Source organism: Spermophilus citellus, assembly GCF_964194105.1.
Source record: "Spermophilus citellus genome assembly, chromosome: 14".
Taxonomy (NCBI): Eukaryota; Metazoa; Chordata; class Mammalia; order Rodentia; family Sciuridae; genus Spermophilus; species Spermophilus citellus.
Genome location: NC_138194.1, coordinates 32,950,194 through 32,966,872, shown reverse-complemented (window position 1 = coordinate 32,966,872; position 16,679 = coordinate 32,950,194).

The window sequence follows — 16,679 nt, the reverse complement described above, 5'->3', positions numbered from 1 at the left end:
CTAATCAAACATCCTAGTTCACACACACAAAAATCTTCTGTTGGAGTTCAAAACATTCTCAGCTTCTCTTCTCAGCAGTTCTAGGTGGGTCATCTGGAGTGTGATGCTCCACCCTCTGAATTGCTGGAGTGAGAGAGGTAATCCCATAAACAGAATTCATGGAGGCAGGGTTTAGACTTAGGCACAGGCTCCAGGCTCTTTGCTGAATGCCGATTGTTCTGGAGATTTTAAATCAGCACAACTCTAGCACCCAGTACTTGCTGCTCCACACGGGAAGACTGTAACCCAAGGGCTTCCCCTGGGTTCCACTCCTGTGGTGGTGTTGTAGGGACAAACGAGGCAAGGGACCAAAGATAGCAGGAAGCAGTTTTTATTTGGCTGCAGCCAGGGCACAGCTTTTGCTGTAATCAATCAATCCCCTGAACCCCGAGTTCAGGGAGTTTCAGAGTTTTATACCCAGCATGTAAGGGGAGGGGCTCAGAAGTTCACAGTCTGCAGAAGTTCACATAAAAGCAGCTTTTTCTTTCACTGTTTTGGGCAAGTTAACCCTTCAAGGACAACACCTGAGAAGGGGAGAGCTTCTTCTCCCCTTTCTTTCCTCCCTCTGCCAGCTGTTACCATGGAGCCATTTATAACTTATCTTAAAAATGTAGACATCTCTGTGAAGCCCAGCTTAAGGCCAGAGGCCTTGTTTGCACATTTCTACAAACTACTATACTGGATATGTTTGTGAAAACCTAGTAAGGGTGTGTCCAGCACCTGGAGTGCTGGTATCCTCCCAGACAGTAGCCAAGTAAAACAGGGCGACAGGAAAATAGGAAGTTTATCTAAGTTGAACTCTTTTGCAGAGACTCTTTTGCTGACAGTCCTAAAATCAGCCATGGTGAAGAGGCCTTTTCTGTGGAGAAAGGGGGTGCCACTTCACTTCAAACTCACTTGGATGGAAATAAAGAGTTGACGAGGCAAGTTGAATTATTTGGGGAGCCAGGAGCCATGCAGATATTCCTAACATAATAATCTTTGACAAATAAATCGTTGGCTTTTTTATTGATTCTCTTCTTGTGCCAAGTTCAGATCTTCACTAGGCATTTTAGATAGAGTAATATATTTATTTAATCTTTGCATTTTCTGCAAAATCAGCATTTCTTTTCTATTTTAGAGATGATGAGACAATCTTAGGGAGATCAGGCAATTAAAAAGGTGTAGCGATGTAGTTCTGGAAGACAGCTTCAGAGAGATAATCCTAAACCACAGGGGGTCAGAAATGAGTGTGCTTTGTTCAGCACTATGAAGTGGAGGAAGTACAAATAATAATAGCTGTAGAGATAGCCACTTATATAAAAGAGAGTCCAACTACAAATAGCCACAAATAGAAAGATAGTCTCTATGTACAAGAATCATTATAGCTGTTCTTTCAATTTTGCTGTCAAAATACATTTTCAAATGTTAAAAGAAGCAACATTCTCAAAATGCTTTCTTTCTTTCTTTTTTTAATAGCAGAAAGCTTAGGTCAAGGTCAACTTTTGGTATTAAGCCCAAGTTTAACTGATAGTGGCACAATCTTTATAGTAGTGACAGGTGCAGAATATCTGACATGAAGATATTTTGAAATATGTTTTCTTTGTTACAGCTTCATGTGAAATATATCTGAAGCTGTAGAAGAAAATGATGTAATTATCTAATTTCTCCCTTCAGTTGAGCAATGTAAAGCTTTCAGGAAATATGGCAATATGCTAGGGGCAGTGGCTCATCCCTATAATCCCAGCTACTGAAGAGAATGAGGCAGGAGGATAACACATTTGAGGCCAGCCTAGGCAACTTAGTGAGAATCTATCGCAAAATAAAAAACAAAAAGGGTTAGGGATGTAGTTCATTGGTAAAGTGACCCTGGTTTCAAGCCCCAATCTCAGAAGGAAAAAAAAAAACAAAGAAAGAACGAAAGAAAAGAAAATGTTACAATATCATTCTTGTCCCATCAACATAAAAATCCTGTGACATATCATATTTCATACATTAGAATCAAGTGGGTTATGAACTCCCATTTTTACCCCAAATACAGATTGCAGAATCACATCGGTTACACATCACATTTTTACATACTGCCATATTAGTGACTGTTGTATTCTGCTACCTTTCCTATCCCCTACTATCCCCCTCCCCTCCCCTCCCATCTTCTCTCTCTACCCCATCTACTGTAATTCATTTCCCTCCATGTTTGTTATCCCATTCCCCTCATAACCTCTTATATGTAATTTTGTATAACAATGAGGGTCTCCCTCTATTTCCATGTGATTTCCCCTTTTTTCTCCCTTTCCCTCCCACCTCATGTCTCTGTTTAATGTTAATCTTTTCTTCCTGCTCTTCCTCCCTGTTCTGTTCTTAGTTGCTCTCATTATATCAAAGAAGACATTTGGTATTTGTTTTTTAGGGATTGGCTAGCTTCACTAAGCATACTCTGCTCTAGTGCCATCCATTTCCCTGCAAATTCCGTGATTTTGTCATTTTTTAGTGCCGCGTAATACTCCATGGTGTATAAATGCCACATTTTTTTAATCCATTCATCTATTGATTCTAATGTATGAAATATGATATGTCAAGAGATTTGTAATGTTGTGAACAACCAATAAAAAAAATAAAATAAAATAAATAAAAATTAAATAAAATTATTCAAATTTTAGCTAATAGCAAGGTCACTAAAAATAGCTCAATAACCTGGAACATAAAGGGAGAGTGAGAAGAGATATGGTTTGGGAGAACATTGTATTTATTGGGGAATGAAGAGAAGGTAGGGGGATGGGCAAAGGAAAGAGTAGAATGTATTGGACATAACTTTCCTATGTTCATATAGGAATACACCACCAGTGAACCCCACATTGTGTACAACCACAAGAATAGGATCCTAATTAGAATAAGTTATACTCCATGTATATATAAAATGTCAAAGTACACTCTACTGTCATGTATATCTAAAAAGAACCAATAAAAAATAAAATTTAAGAAAAAAATCCTGTGACTGTGATTATATAATTAATATATAGTATGTGGATTAATTCTAGTAACTTATATGAAAAGGCTATGAAAATTGTAATGTCCTTAAACTGAATGGCTTTAAAATGCAATTGGCCCTAAAATACTTTCTGAAATATAATTCAATTATCTTTTAATGTTTATAAAACAAATCATGGGAAACTAAATGTCAACCAGATAATGATTTTGTCTCTATGAAAGCACAAATTCCTTATTATTAAACAACTGTAAAATCCTTTTATGTTTCTAATGATGTGGTTATTATAAAACTAGATGTAATAAACTGCTCGTTGTTTTGTGTTTTCTTGTGAAAACAATTTCATCAAGAACAGTTAACTTGCACTGTGTGAAGATGTGATCAGAAATGTTTTTGTATTTAAGTTGTAAAATTTTGAACAGCACAATATTTGGGAGAGTTGCTTCTATATTAGAAGTCTTGTTCCACTTTGGGATTTTTAGCAAAAAACATTTCATTGTGGCTTAACCAAACCACATCTGTAACTCTATTTTTATAGTAGTATTTTGTATTAGACTTATTAGAGACTAGAATTCTAAAACTTTGTGAGCTCCATATTAAAACTGTCCTTCAAGTTATGTAGAGAGCTTCTGTTTATCTCTTGTAAATTCTCTCTCATTCCTCAGAGATGCTTTTTGTTTTGTTTTCAACTATTATCATCTTTTCAAGTTCCTTTTCTTGCCTGTTCTTATTTCTTTGGTGTGTGTCTTGTTGGTATTCTTGTATCTGGTTTTTACTTTTAACCTGTCTATGTCTTTATATTTAACATGTACATTTGAAGTGTATATTTTGATTTTATTTTCTTTTTTTCATCCAGTGTAGTAATTTTTGTCTTTTGAACATTTAATCTGTTCACATTTAAATTAATTCCTGCTTTAGTTGCTTTAATTCCATTATCTTGCTATTTGTTTTCAGCTAGTCTCACTAATATCCTTTATTTCCACTTTTCTGACTTTGTTTGGATTAACCAAGTAGTTAATCAATAAATTTAATCATTGATTTTTTTCTCCTTCATTAACTTCTTAGTTTTTAATGGTTATCTTTCAGTACATAATTCAATATGCACACTTAACATTTTTGCAATGTATTAATTTCTAAAAGGCACAAAGATCTTACAAGAGCCTTTCATGTTTGCTTTCTTCCTTCCAAATTGGGTCACACTGGAAAATAAAAATGTACATTGTTAATAAACTGGGCACATGCTGTAACTGAATAACTTTTTTGGCAAATTAATTAAACTGCAGCCCCAGTCTCACCTGTAAACCAAAGTGAACATATGAGCAAATGACATCAAACTCATATGGATATTCTGAGAATTTAAAAACAAAATGCTGTAGGGCATGAAACCCTGCCTGGCATATGTTAGCTATTTAACAAACGATAGTGATATTTTTTTCTATAACATTTTCCACAAACAGATGCTTGCCTTAACTCATGTTTATCTTCTGCATTTTTAAGAATCTCTCTATATTCCGATTAAAAGGTACTATCCCAACAGTTTGTTGGAATGACCTTCTGTCTATACTTACTACTAATCTTTCCAAACACATATGGAGTGTGTCACTCTCCTGAGGCTAGTTGGCTATCACTCAAGAACAAAGTTCAAACATATTTACATGGTTTCACACTATACCAATAAGGGTGGTCTGGTTCTGTGGTACCTGGCAACAATTTAACCTCAAGGATAATTCCTTCAAGAGGGGCAAATTCTTTATTCTTGAAACAGATGGAACAAAGACAGTTCCTGAATTAATTGGTTTATTGAAACATAGTCAAAGCAAAATAAGCAAGAAGAATATATGAAATTACAGGCCAAAATAAGTAAAAGAAAATCACCAAATACAGAGTGCCAGTAAGGAACCAATCACCATGCATTCATGGAAGAAATTGTCCAAATGGTCTGGGAGATCAGTCCCCCCAAGGTCTTTCTCAAATAGTTCTAGAATGCCGTCAAGTTGTCCTTGGTGAAACCAAGGATTGCTCGGCCAATGTCAATGCAGAGTGAACACCTGCAAAGCGCAGTGTCATGGTGAGATGTGTCTCAAACCTGGAAGACATCAAGTCTGGAGGCACTGACATTTATGGTTCCAGAAGGGTATTATCCTTTCAGGTGTCAGATTTGAAGGGAAACATCCAGGACACCAACTCTCTCATTTGCATACAGGTGTATAGTTTTCAAGGTTGCTATCAGCCAGCCCGTTGGCTCAATTACAGCTTGTGTTATAAGAGAAGACTCAAAATGGACTTTGCTGTCAAAGAATATGTATATTAACCAGATCTAAAATATAAATTTACTTAGATTCACAGGAATCATCACATGGCAAAACACACATGACAATACATGGCAAAGAACTTTCCAAGTTCTTCTCTGACAGTCCACCAACATAGCCTACATTCTAACAAATTTAAATACTTCTTCAGCAGATTCAATCAAATCAGGCATAGGGGCTTTTATTCAGGCTGCCTGGAGATCACTTACTTACTTTTCAGATCCATTTCATCAGCATTACTAAGGTTTCTCTGGTCTTTCACAATTAAGATAATTGTTCCCTCTTTTATGCTCCCATATGACTAGTGTGTAGGCAAATTTGAAAGCAAGGGAAATGAGTATTTTGAGACTTAAACAAACAAATGAGATCAACATGACAAAGACACCCTAGAGATAATGTTTCCCAAACCAAAATTAGGAGAAACTACAGTATCTGAGTAGTTGTAGCTGTTATCCAAAGAGCATTTAAAAGAATTTGTAGGATATTTGTGTTATAACAGTGATTGAAGGTACAGTCACTTCTGCTATGATGCTGGTTTTAAAACTGTGAATTTGTTCCAAGACAATTAATAGATTAGGGAAACAATTTAAGCATTAGCAAATTTCGAGTTTGCTTCTTATACCATTTTACCCCTGGGATCACTAAAGTGAATGCAGAATACTACACTTGGATGACCCCGAGTGTTTGGAATACACAAAATGTACATGGTGCATACTTCAAACCTGTCCCAACTACCTAGGTCACAGTGTGTGCTATCCTGTGAAGTTGCATTTTATAACTCTTCTGCATTACTGAAATTATATATATATTGCATTTTATAACTCTTCTGCATTATGCAGAAGAGTTATAAAATGCAACTTCACAGGATAGCACACACACATATATATATTCATATATATAAAATGTATTGTGTGTGTGTGTGTGTGTGTGTGTGTGTGTGTGTGTGTATTTAAACACAAAACTCATGGATCATCTCAAATGTCTTTAAGCATCCTGTTTCAAAAATGTCAAGTAGTGGAAAAAGATGGCGGCGGGAAGTGAGTAAGCCGCTCCGTGCTCCGCGCCGCCGCGCCCACAGCGTATGTTAAAGAATGTATGTTAAAAGAAGAAGTAAAGATTATTAAAGGAGATCTGTCGACAAAGACTCAGCACCATGTCAAGAAAGGGGCCTAAGTGGAGTGAATTCGCCACGACTCCAGCCAAGGTGGAGTGAGTCCATCACAACCACAGCGCGAGCAGTAAGGCTGCAGCCCCTGAGCTGCCCGGCTCCCTCGGCCCCTTCTCCTTCTTCTCTCCACCTTTCCACTTTGCTTCTCCCCTGCCGTCTCTCCTCCCACGCTCACTCCCTAAATCTAGATCTCAATTTCTTTCCCCTGCCCTGCCCGCTCTCTCGCGTGCCCAGTACCCGGCCCACGCGGGCCCCGAGGCGCTGCCTCCCCTCCCCCAGCCCGCACCCCCTCCCGGGGGGGTCCCGAAGGCCACAGCTGGGCCGCTGCCGCCGCCGCTGCTGCCGCCGCTGCCGCTTCCCACGCCAGTGAGCTGCCCAGTAAAATGGAACAGCTGATAAGATGAGTGACAATTTAAAATCTAAGTGATCCAACATGGCGGCGGACGCGGAGAGATCAAGACTAACCCCTTCAGCTGCGCGGGCATAGGGAGAAGTAAACTGTCAAAATACTGTTTGCTCAGGACCACTAGGCACTATTGAGCTGAAGGGGATCCGGGCGAACAGTCTGCCCTTCTCAGAACACACCGAGCCCGGATTGGCTGCATTCTAGCTCCGGTTCACCTGCTTCTCGTGACTCAGCACTAATGATCCCGCTGAAATAACTAGTCTGCCAACCTGAACTCACAGAGGTAAAAGCCAACTGAGCATGATAGCCAGACCCAGGGAATCAGGAGTGATGTGGGACTAGCAGCGCAGAACTCCCGGCTATCGCTCCCACCAGTGCTGACAACAGAGGTCCCTTGCACCAGCTACCAGGGGAGTTGCTACCTGAGGGCAAACAAATTTGCTGGGGGTCCTCAGCCCCAAGCCCTACAAACTTAGGGTCTGAGGGAGGCAAACAGAAAGGGTGTGCCCAGGCATCCATAAAAACAGGGCTCCCAGGAGCAGCAGACCCAGCGTGTAGCCAGTAATGTGGTGAGCGTCACAGGTGAGCGGGGCCTGGATTGAGGAACCACAAGAGAAGGCCCTAGGCACTCAGGATTGGAGACCCGCACAGTCTGGGAAGAAGAGCTGAGGCACAGTGATTGGTTCCCACCTATCAAGAAGAGAAGCCTGGCCCAGTGGGCATAGCTCCACCTACTGGAAGAGAAGTTAATCGAGCTCTATGACTGCATTTATTATTATTATTTTTTTAATGATTATTATTAGTATTTTTTTATTTTATTTTCACTTTTTGTTGTTGATGTTGTTGTTGTTCTTTAACTTTCTTATTAATGGTTTCAATTTTTTTAATTCTTTTTATTCTATTATTATTACTATTATTTTTTAAACTTTAATTTCCATTTTTTTATTATCATTATAATTTTTTTTGGTTTTAAATATTTATTTTTTCGTTTTTTCTTTCTTTCTTTTCACTTTTTTTCTTTTGTCTTTTCATTTCTTTTCAATTTTCTTATTCCCCCTTTCTTGAATTCTACCTGCCTACACTCATTCTCTTTAGTGACTTCTTCCCTTCCCTTCTAATATCTCTACTCCCAAGCATCAAATAAATTTACAAGAGTAAACAGTAACTCAGCAGTCAAACAGAACAAGAAGTAACATGAGCATAAAAAAGCAAGGAAGAAAAGGAGTACAAACAATGAAGGACAGCCTAAATATACAGGAGGACCTAGAGTCATCAGAAAAAATGGCCATATAAAGAACTCAAGGAACACCTTAGACAGATGGAAAGGAACCTTAAACATCACATTGAAAATGAATTTCATAAACAGATAAAAGAAGAAGTTAAGCATCTTTATCAGGAGATAGAGATTATAAAAAAAACCAAACAATAATTCTAGAAATGAAGGAAACGATAAACCAAATTAAAAACTCAATCGAGAGTATCACTAACAGAGTGGAGCAAGTAAAAGCCAGAACGTCAGATAATGAAGACAAAATATATCATCTTGAAAAGAGTCTAGCCAACTCAGATAGGCTGGTAAAAAATCACGAGAAAAACATCCAAGAGATTTGGGATAACATAAAAAAACCAAACTTACGAGTCATCGGGATACAGGAAGGCACAGAGATTCATACCAAGGGAATGAGTAACCTGCTGAATGAAATAATTACAGAAAACTTTCCAGAAATAAAAAAGGAAACAGATATACAAATTGTAGATGCATACAGGACACCGAGCACACAAAATCACAGTAGACCAACGCCAAGACACATTGTTATGAAGATATCCAATATACAGAACAAAGAGAAAATATTAAAAGCTACAAGAGAAAGGAGGCAGATTACATTTAGGGGTAAACCAATAAGGTTAACAACGGATTTTTCATCACAGACGCTGAAAGCGAGAAGATCCTGGAACAACGTATTTCAAACACTGAAAGACAATGGATGCCAACCAAGAATTCTGTATCCAACAAAATTAAGCTTCAGGTATGACAACGAAATAAAAATCTTTCATGATAAACAAAAGCTAAAAGAATTTGTAGCCAGAAAACCAGCATTGCAAAGCGTCTTGAGCAAAACACTACACGAGGAAGAAACGAAAAACAATAACCAAAACCATCAGTGGGAAGTGCCTCGGTAAAGACAGAGGACAGGGGGAAAGCTAATCATGGAGAAACAAACTAAATTAGAAAAAAAAAAGAGATAAATAATCAAACGTGGCAGGAAGTACAAACCATATATCAATAGTAACTCTAAACGTTAATGGCTTAAACACTCCAATAAAGCTACATAGGCTGGTAACATGGATTAGAAAAACAAATCCAACAATATGCTGCCTCCAGAAGACACATCTGATTGGAAAAGACATACACAGGCTCAAGGTAAAAGGTTGGGAAAAAATATACCACGCACACGGTCCTCGTAAGCAATCAGGGGTGGCCATTCTCATATCGAATAAAATCGACTTCAAGACTAAGTTAATCCAAAGGGATAAGGAAGGACATTATATACTGTTAAAAGGAACCATTCACCAACAAGACATAACAATTATCAATATTTATGCACCAAATAATGGCACTGCCACATTCATAAAACAAACTCTCCTCAAGTTCAAGAATCAAATAGACCACAACACAATAATCATGGGTGACTTCAACACACCTCTCTCACCATTGGACAGATCCTCCAAACAAAAGTTGAATAAAGAAACTATTGACCTCAATATCACAATCAATAACCTAAACTTAACTGACATATATAGAATATATCAACCATCATCAAGTGGATATACTTTTTTCTCAGAAATTATTTTGAATCCTTATACTCCAATAAAATAGAAGATAGTGAAGGCATCGATAAATTTCTTAAGTCATATGATCTGCCTGGATTGACTCAGGAAGATATAGACAACCTAAACAGATCAATAACAATAGAGGAAATAGAAGAAACCATCAAAAGACTACCAACTAAGAAAAGCCCAGGACCGGATGGGTACACAGTGGAGTTTTACAAAATCTTTAAAGAGGAACTAACACCAATACTTTTCAAGCTATTTCAGGAAATAGAAAAAGAGGGAGAACTTCCAAATACATTCTATGAGGCCAACATCACCCTGATGCCTAAACCAAACAGAGACACTTCAAAGAAAGAAAACTACAGACCAATATCTCTAATGAACCTAGATGCAAAAATCCTCAATAAAATTCTGGCGAATCGGATTCAAAAACATATCAAAAAAATTATACACCATGATCAAGTAGGATTCATCCCTCGGATACAAGGCTGGTTCAATATACAGAAATCAATAAACGTTATTCACCACATCAATAGACTTAAAAATAAGAACCATATGATCATCTCGATAGATGCAGAAAAAGCATTCGACAAAGTACAGCATCCCTTTATGTTCAAAACTCTAGAAAAATTAGGGATAACAGGATCATACCTCAACATTGTAAAAGCAATCTATGATAAGCCACAGGCCAGCATCATTCTGAATGGAGAAAAATTGAAGGCATTCCCTCTAAGATCTGGTACAAGACAGGGATGCCCTCTCTGACCACTTCTGTTCAACATAGTCTTCGAAACACTGGCCAGAGCAATTAGACAGACGAAAGAAATTAAAGGCATGAAAATAGGAAAAGAAGAACTTAAATTATCACTATTTGCAGATCATATGATTCTATACCTAACAGACCCAAAAGGGTCTACAAAGAAACTATTAGAGTTAATAAATGAATTCAGCAAAGTGTCAGGATATAAAATCAACACGCATAAATCAAATGCATTCCTGTATATCAGCAACAAAGCCTCTGAAACGCAAATGAGGACAACTACTCCATTCACAATATCCCCCCCAAAAATAAAATACTTGGGAATCAACCTAACAAAAGAGGTGAAAGACCTATACAATGAAAACTACAGAACCCTAAAGAGAGATATAGAAGAAGACCTCAGAAGATGGAAAAATATACCCTGTTCATGGATAGGCAGAACTAACATCATCAAAATGGCGATATTACCAAAAGTTCTCTATAAGTTCAATGCTATGCCAATCAAAATCCCAACAGCATTTTTTGTAGAAATAGATAAAACAATCATGAAATTCATATGGAATAATAAAAGACCCAGAATAGCAAAAACAATGCTAAGCAGGAAGTGTGAATCAGGCGGTATAGCGATACCAGATTTCAAACTATACTACAGAGCAATAGTAACAAAAACAGCATGGTACTGGTACCAAAACAGGCGGGTGGACCAATGGTACAGAATAGAGGACACAGTAACCAATCCACAAAACTACAACTATCTTATATTTGATAAAGGGGCTAAAAGCATGCAATGGAGGAAGAATAGCATCTTCAACAAATGGTGTTGGGAAAACTGGAAATCCATTTGCATCAAAATGAAACTGAATCTCCTCCTCTCGCCATGCACAAAAGTCAACTCAAAATGGATCAAGGAGCTTGATATTAAATCAGAGACACAGCGTCTGATTGAAGAAAAAGTTGGCTATGATCTACATACTGTGGGGTCGGGCTCCAAATTCCTTAATAGGACACCCATAGCGCAAGAGTTAACAACTAGAATCAACAAATGGGACTTACTCAAACTAAAAAGTTTTTTCTCAGCAAAAGAAACAATAAGAGAGATAAACAGGGAGCCTATATCCTGGGAACAAATCTTTACTCCACACACTTCAGATAGAGCCCTAATATCCAGAGTATACAAAGAACTCAAAAAATTAGACAATAAGATAACAAATAACCCAATCAACAAATGGGCCAAGGACCTGAACAGACACTTCTCAGAGGAGGACATACAATCAATCAATAAGTACATGAAAAAATGCTCACCATCGCTAGCAGAGAAATGCAAATCAAAACCACCCTAAGATACCATCTCACTCCAGTAAGATTGGCAGCCATTATGAAGTCCAACAACAACAAGTGCTGGAGAGGATGCGGGGAAAAGGGTACACTTGTTCATTGTTGGTGGGACTGCAAATTGGTGCAGCCAATTTGGAAAGCAGTATGGAGATTTCTTGGAAAGCTGGGAATGGAACCACCATTTGACCCAGCTATCCCCCTTCTCGGTCTATTCCCTAAAGACCTAATAAGAGCATGCTACAGGGACACTGCTACATCAATGTTCATAGCAGCACAATTCACGATAGCAAGATTGTGGAACCAACCTAGAAGCCCTTCAATAGATGAATGGATAAAAAAAATGTGGCATTTATACTCAATGGAGTATTACTCTGCTTTTAAAAATGACAAAATCATAGAATTTGGAGGGAAATGGATGGCATTAGAGCAGATTATGCTAAGTGAAGCTAGCCAATCCTTAAAAAACAAATGCCAAATGACTGCTTTGATATAAGGGGAATAACCAAGGTCAGGGTAGGGACGAAGAGCTTGAGAAGAAGATTAACATTAAACAGGGATGAGAGGTGGGAGGGAAAGGGAGTGAGAAGGGAAATCGCATGGAAATGGAAGGTGATCCTCAGGGTTATACAAAATTACATATAAGAGGAAAGGAGGGGTAAGAGAAAAATAATACAAGTGGAAGAAATGATTTACAGTAGAGGGGGGAGAGAGAAAAGGGGAGGGGAGGGGAGGGGAGGGGAAGGGGGATAGTAGAGAACAGGATAGACAGCAGAATACATCAGTCACTAGAATGGCAATATGTATATCAATGGAAGTGTAACCGATGTGATACAGCAATCTGTATACGGGGTAAAAATGGGAGTTCATAACCCACTTGAATCAAACTGTGAAATATGATATATTAAGAACTATGTAATGTTTTGAACGACCAACAATAAAAAATAAAAATAAAAAATATATAAAAAAAAGACTACCAACCAATAAAAGCCTAGGACTGGATGGGTACACAGCGGAGTTTTACAAAACCTTTAAAGAAGAATTAATACCAATACTTTTCAAGTTATTTCAGGAAATAGAAAAAGAGGGAGCTCTGCCAAATTCATTCTATGAGGCCAACATCACCCTGATTCCGAAACCAGACAAAGACACCTAAAAGAAAGAAAACTACAGACCAATATCTCTAATGAACCTAGATGCAAAAATCCTCAATAAAATTCTGGCGAATCGGATACAAAGGCACATCAAAAAAATTGTGCACCATGATCAAGTAGGATTCATCCCTGGGATGCAAGGATGGTTCAATATACGGAAATCAATAAATGTTATTCACCACATCAATAGACTTAAAGATAAGAACCATATGATCATCTCGATAGATGCAGAAAAAGCTTTTGACAAAGTACAGCATCCCTTTATGTTCAAAACATTAGAAAAACTAGGGATAACAGGAACTTACCTCGACATTGTAAAAGCTATCTATGCTAAGCCTCAGGCTAGCATTATTCTGAATGGAGAAAAATTGAAGGCATTCCCTCTAAAATCTGGAACAAGACAGGGATGCCCCCTATCACCACTTCTATTCAATATAGTTCTCGAAACACTGGCCAGAGCAATTAGACAGACGAAAGAAATTAAAGGCATAAAAATAGGAAAAGAAGAACTTAAATTATCACTATTTGCGGATGACATGATTCTATACCTAGAAGACCCAAAAGGGTCTACAAAAAAACTACTAGAACTAATAAATGAATTCAGCAAAGTGGCAGGATATAAAATCAACACGCATAAATCAAAGGCATTTCTGTATATCAGCGACAAAACCTCTGAAACGGAAATGAAGTAAAACACTCCATTCACAATATCCTCAAAAAAAATAAAATACTTGGGAATCAACCTAACAAAAGAGGTGAAAGACCTATACAATGAAAACTACAGAACCCTAAAGAGAGAAATAGAAGAGGATCTTAGAAGATGGAAAAATATACCTTTTTCATGGATAGGCAGAACTAACATTATCAAAATGGCGATATTACCAAAAGTTCTCTATAGGTTTAATGCAATGCCAATCAAAATCCCAATGGCATTTCTTGTAGAAATAGATAAAGCAATCATGAAATTCATATGGAAAAATAAAAGACCCAGAATAGCAAAAGCAATTCTAAGCAGGAAGTGTGAATCAGGCAGTATAGCGATACCAGCTTTCAAACTATATTACAGAGCAATAGTAATGAAAACAGCATGGTACTGGTACCAAAACAGGCGGGTGGACCAATGGTACAGAATAGAGGACACAGAGACTAATCCACAAAGCTACAACTATCTTATAGTTGATCAAGGAGCTAAAAACATGCAAAGGAGGAAGGATAGTATCTTCAACAAATGGTGTTGGGAAAACTGGAAATCCATATGCAACAAAATGAAACTGAATCTCCTCCTCTCGCCATGCACAAAAGTCAACTCAAAGTGGATCAAGGAGCTAGATATCAAATCAGAGACTCTGTGTCTGATAGAAGAAAAAGTTGGCTCCGATCTACATATTGTGGGGTCGGGCTCCAAATTCCTTAATAGGACACCCATAGCACAAGAGTTAATAACAAGAATCAACAAATGGGACTTTCTTAAACTGAAAAGTTTTTTCTCAGCAAGAGAAACAATAAGAGAGGTAAATAGGGAGCCTATATCCTGGGAACAAATCTTTACTCCTCACACTTCAGATAGAGCCCTAATATCCAGAGTATACAAAGAACTCAAAAAATTAGACAATAAGAAAACAAATAACCCAATCAACAAATGGGCCAAGGACATGAAGAAACACTTCACAGATGAGGACATACAATCAATCAACAAGTACATGAAAAAATGCTCACCATCTCTAGCAGTCAGAGAAATGCAAATCAAAACCACCCTAAGATACCACCTCACCCCAGTAAGATTGGCAGCCATGATGAAGTCAAACAACAATGAGTGCTGGCGAGGATGTGGGGAAAAGGGTACTCTTGTACACTGCTGGTGGGACTGCAAATTGGTGCTGCCCATTTGGAAAGCAGTATGGAGATTCCTGGGAAAGCTGGGAATGGAACCACCATTTGACCCAGCTATTGCCCTTCTCGGACTATTTCCTGAAGACCTTAAAAGAGCACACTACAGGGATACTGCCACATTGATGTTCATAGCAGCACAATTCACAATTGCTAGACTGTGGAATCAACCCAGATGCCCTTCAATAGATGAATGGATTAAAAAATGTGGCATCTATACACCATGGAGTATTACGCAGCACTAAAAAATGACAAAATCACAGAATTTGCAGGGAAATGGATGGCACTAGAGCAGATTATGCTCAGTGAAGCTAGCCAATCCCTAAAAATCAAATACCAAATGTCTTCTTTGATATAATGAGAGCAACTAAGAACAGAGCAGGGAGGAAGAGCAGGAAGAAAAGATTAACATTAAACAGAGACATGAGGTGGGAGGGAAAGGGAGAAAAAGGGGAAATTGCATGGAAATGGAGGGAGACCCTCATTGTCATACAAAATTACATTTAAGAGGTTGTGAGGGGAATGGGATAACAAACACGGAGGGAAATGAATTACAGTAGACGGGTTAGAGAGAGAAGATGGGAGGGAAGGGGAGGGGGGATAGTAGAGGATAGGAAAGGTAGCAGAATACAACAGTCACTAATATGGTAGTATGTAAAAATGTGGATGTGTAACCGATGCGATTCTGCAATCTGTATTTGGGGTAAAAATGGGAGTTCATAACCCACTTGATTCTAATGTATGAAATATGATATATCAAGAGCTTTGTAATGTTGTGAACAACCAATAAAAAAATGTCGATTAGTGCTTGTCAAACAGATAAATAAATAAAAAGAAGATAAGAAAAACAAAGCACAATCTAGTTACAAGGACCTTATGGAAATAATCAAGTCTTTTGTGTGTGTGTGTGTGTGTGTGTGTGTGTGTGTGTGTATGTGCTAGTAGTATCAGTTTACTACTTTCAGATACCAGTATAATTTTTAAAGTTTTCAGCTGCTCAGTGAAGCTCTAATTGCAGAGAGGAAAGGTGGACAGGAATTTTCAGCAATGATATAGAGGTTAATTAAAGAAAAAAAAAGCTATACATTGGATCAGATTTTCATTTTTGATGAAATAGGTATGACTGTAATTTGGATCTCAAATGCCCCCAATGGTACATGAATGTAGAAGAAAATCTATTTATTATTATGAAGCCTAAATTCCTACTCAATTTTACATATAAACTCAAAATGTTCTTAAGCATTTAAAATTTACATATATGCTGAATTTTTCAACAAATGTCATTACTATGTAAATTGAGGGAAGACTATTTTTTCCCCAAAACTGTTCACCACTTAGGGAAGGCAGCTTCCTGACAGCAATGCCAATTTGGATATATGAGTCATAAAAAGGCAGGGGGATGCCGGGAGAACAACCAAAAAACAAATAAAAACCCTTCCAACAGGAATGGTCTGTTCTTGCATCATATTCATAGTTATTCTATCTATTTATGCAAAGATTTGACTGCTTAATACATCTTGTATAATCATCAATGAGCGTTTACACATTGAAATAGATAAGTCAAATTCCTTGAATAGATTTAGTGCATAATATCGTTTTAGCCATGTGTTTTGTTTTCTGTCTTCCCATGCTGTGGGATTTTGCTGATGGACACTAACTGCCCCACTTGCTTGAGAGTAAACAATTCACCTGTGAGTGCTCTTTTCCAATGCGAACCAACCAACCCAGAGCCCACAGACCAATGCCTGCAATGTCAGATTCTACACTCCAAGCCACCATCCATTTGCCCTAGTCACCCAAGACCAGAGACAGTCAAAAGGAATA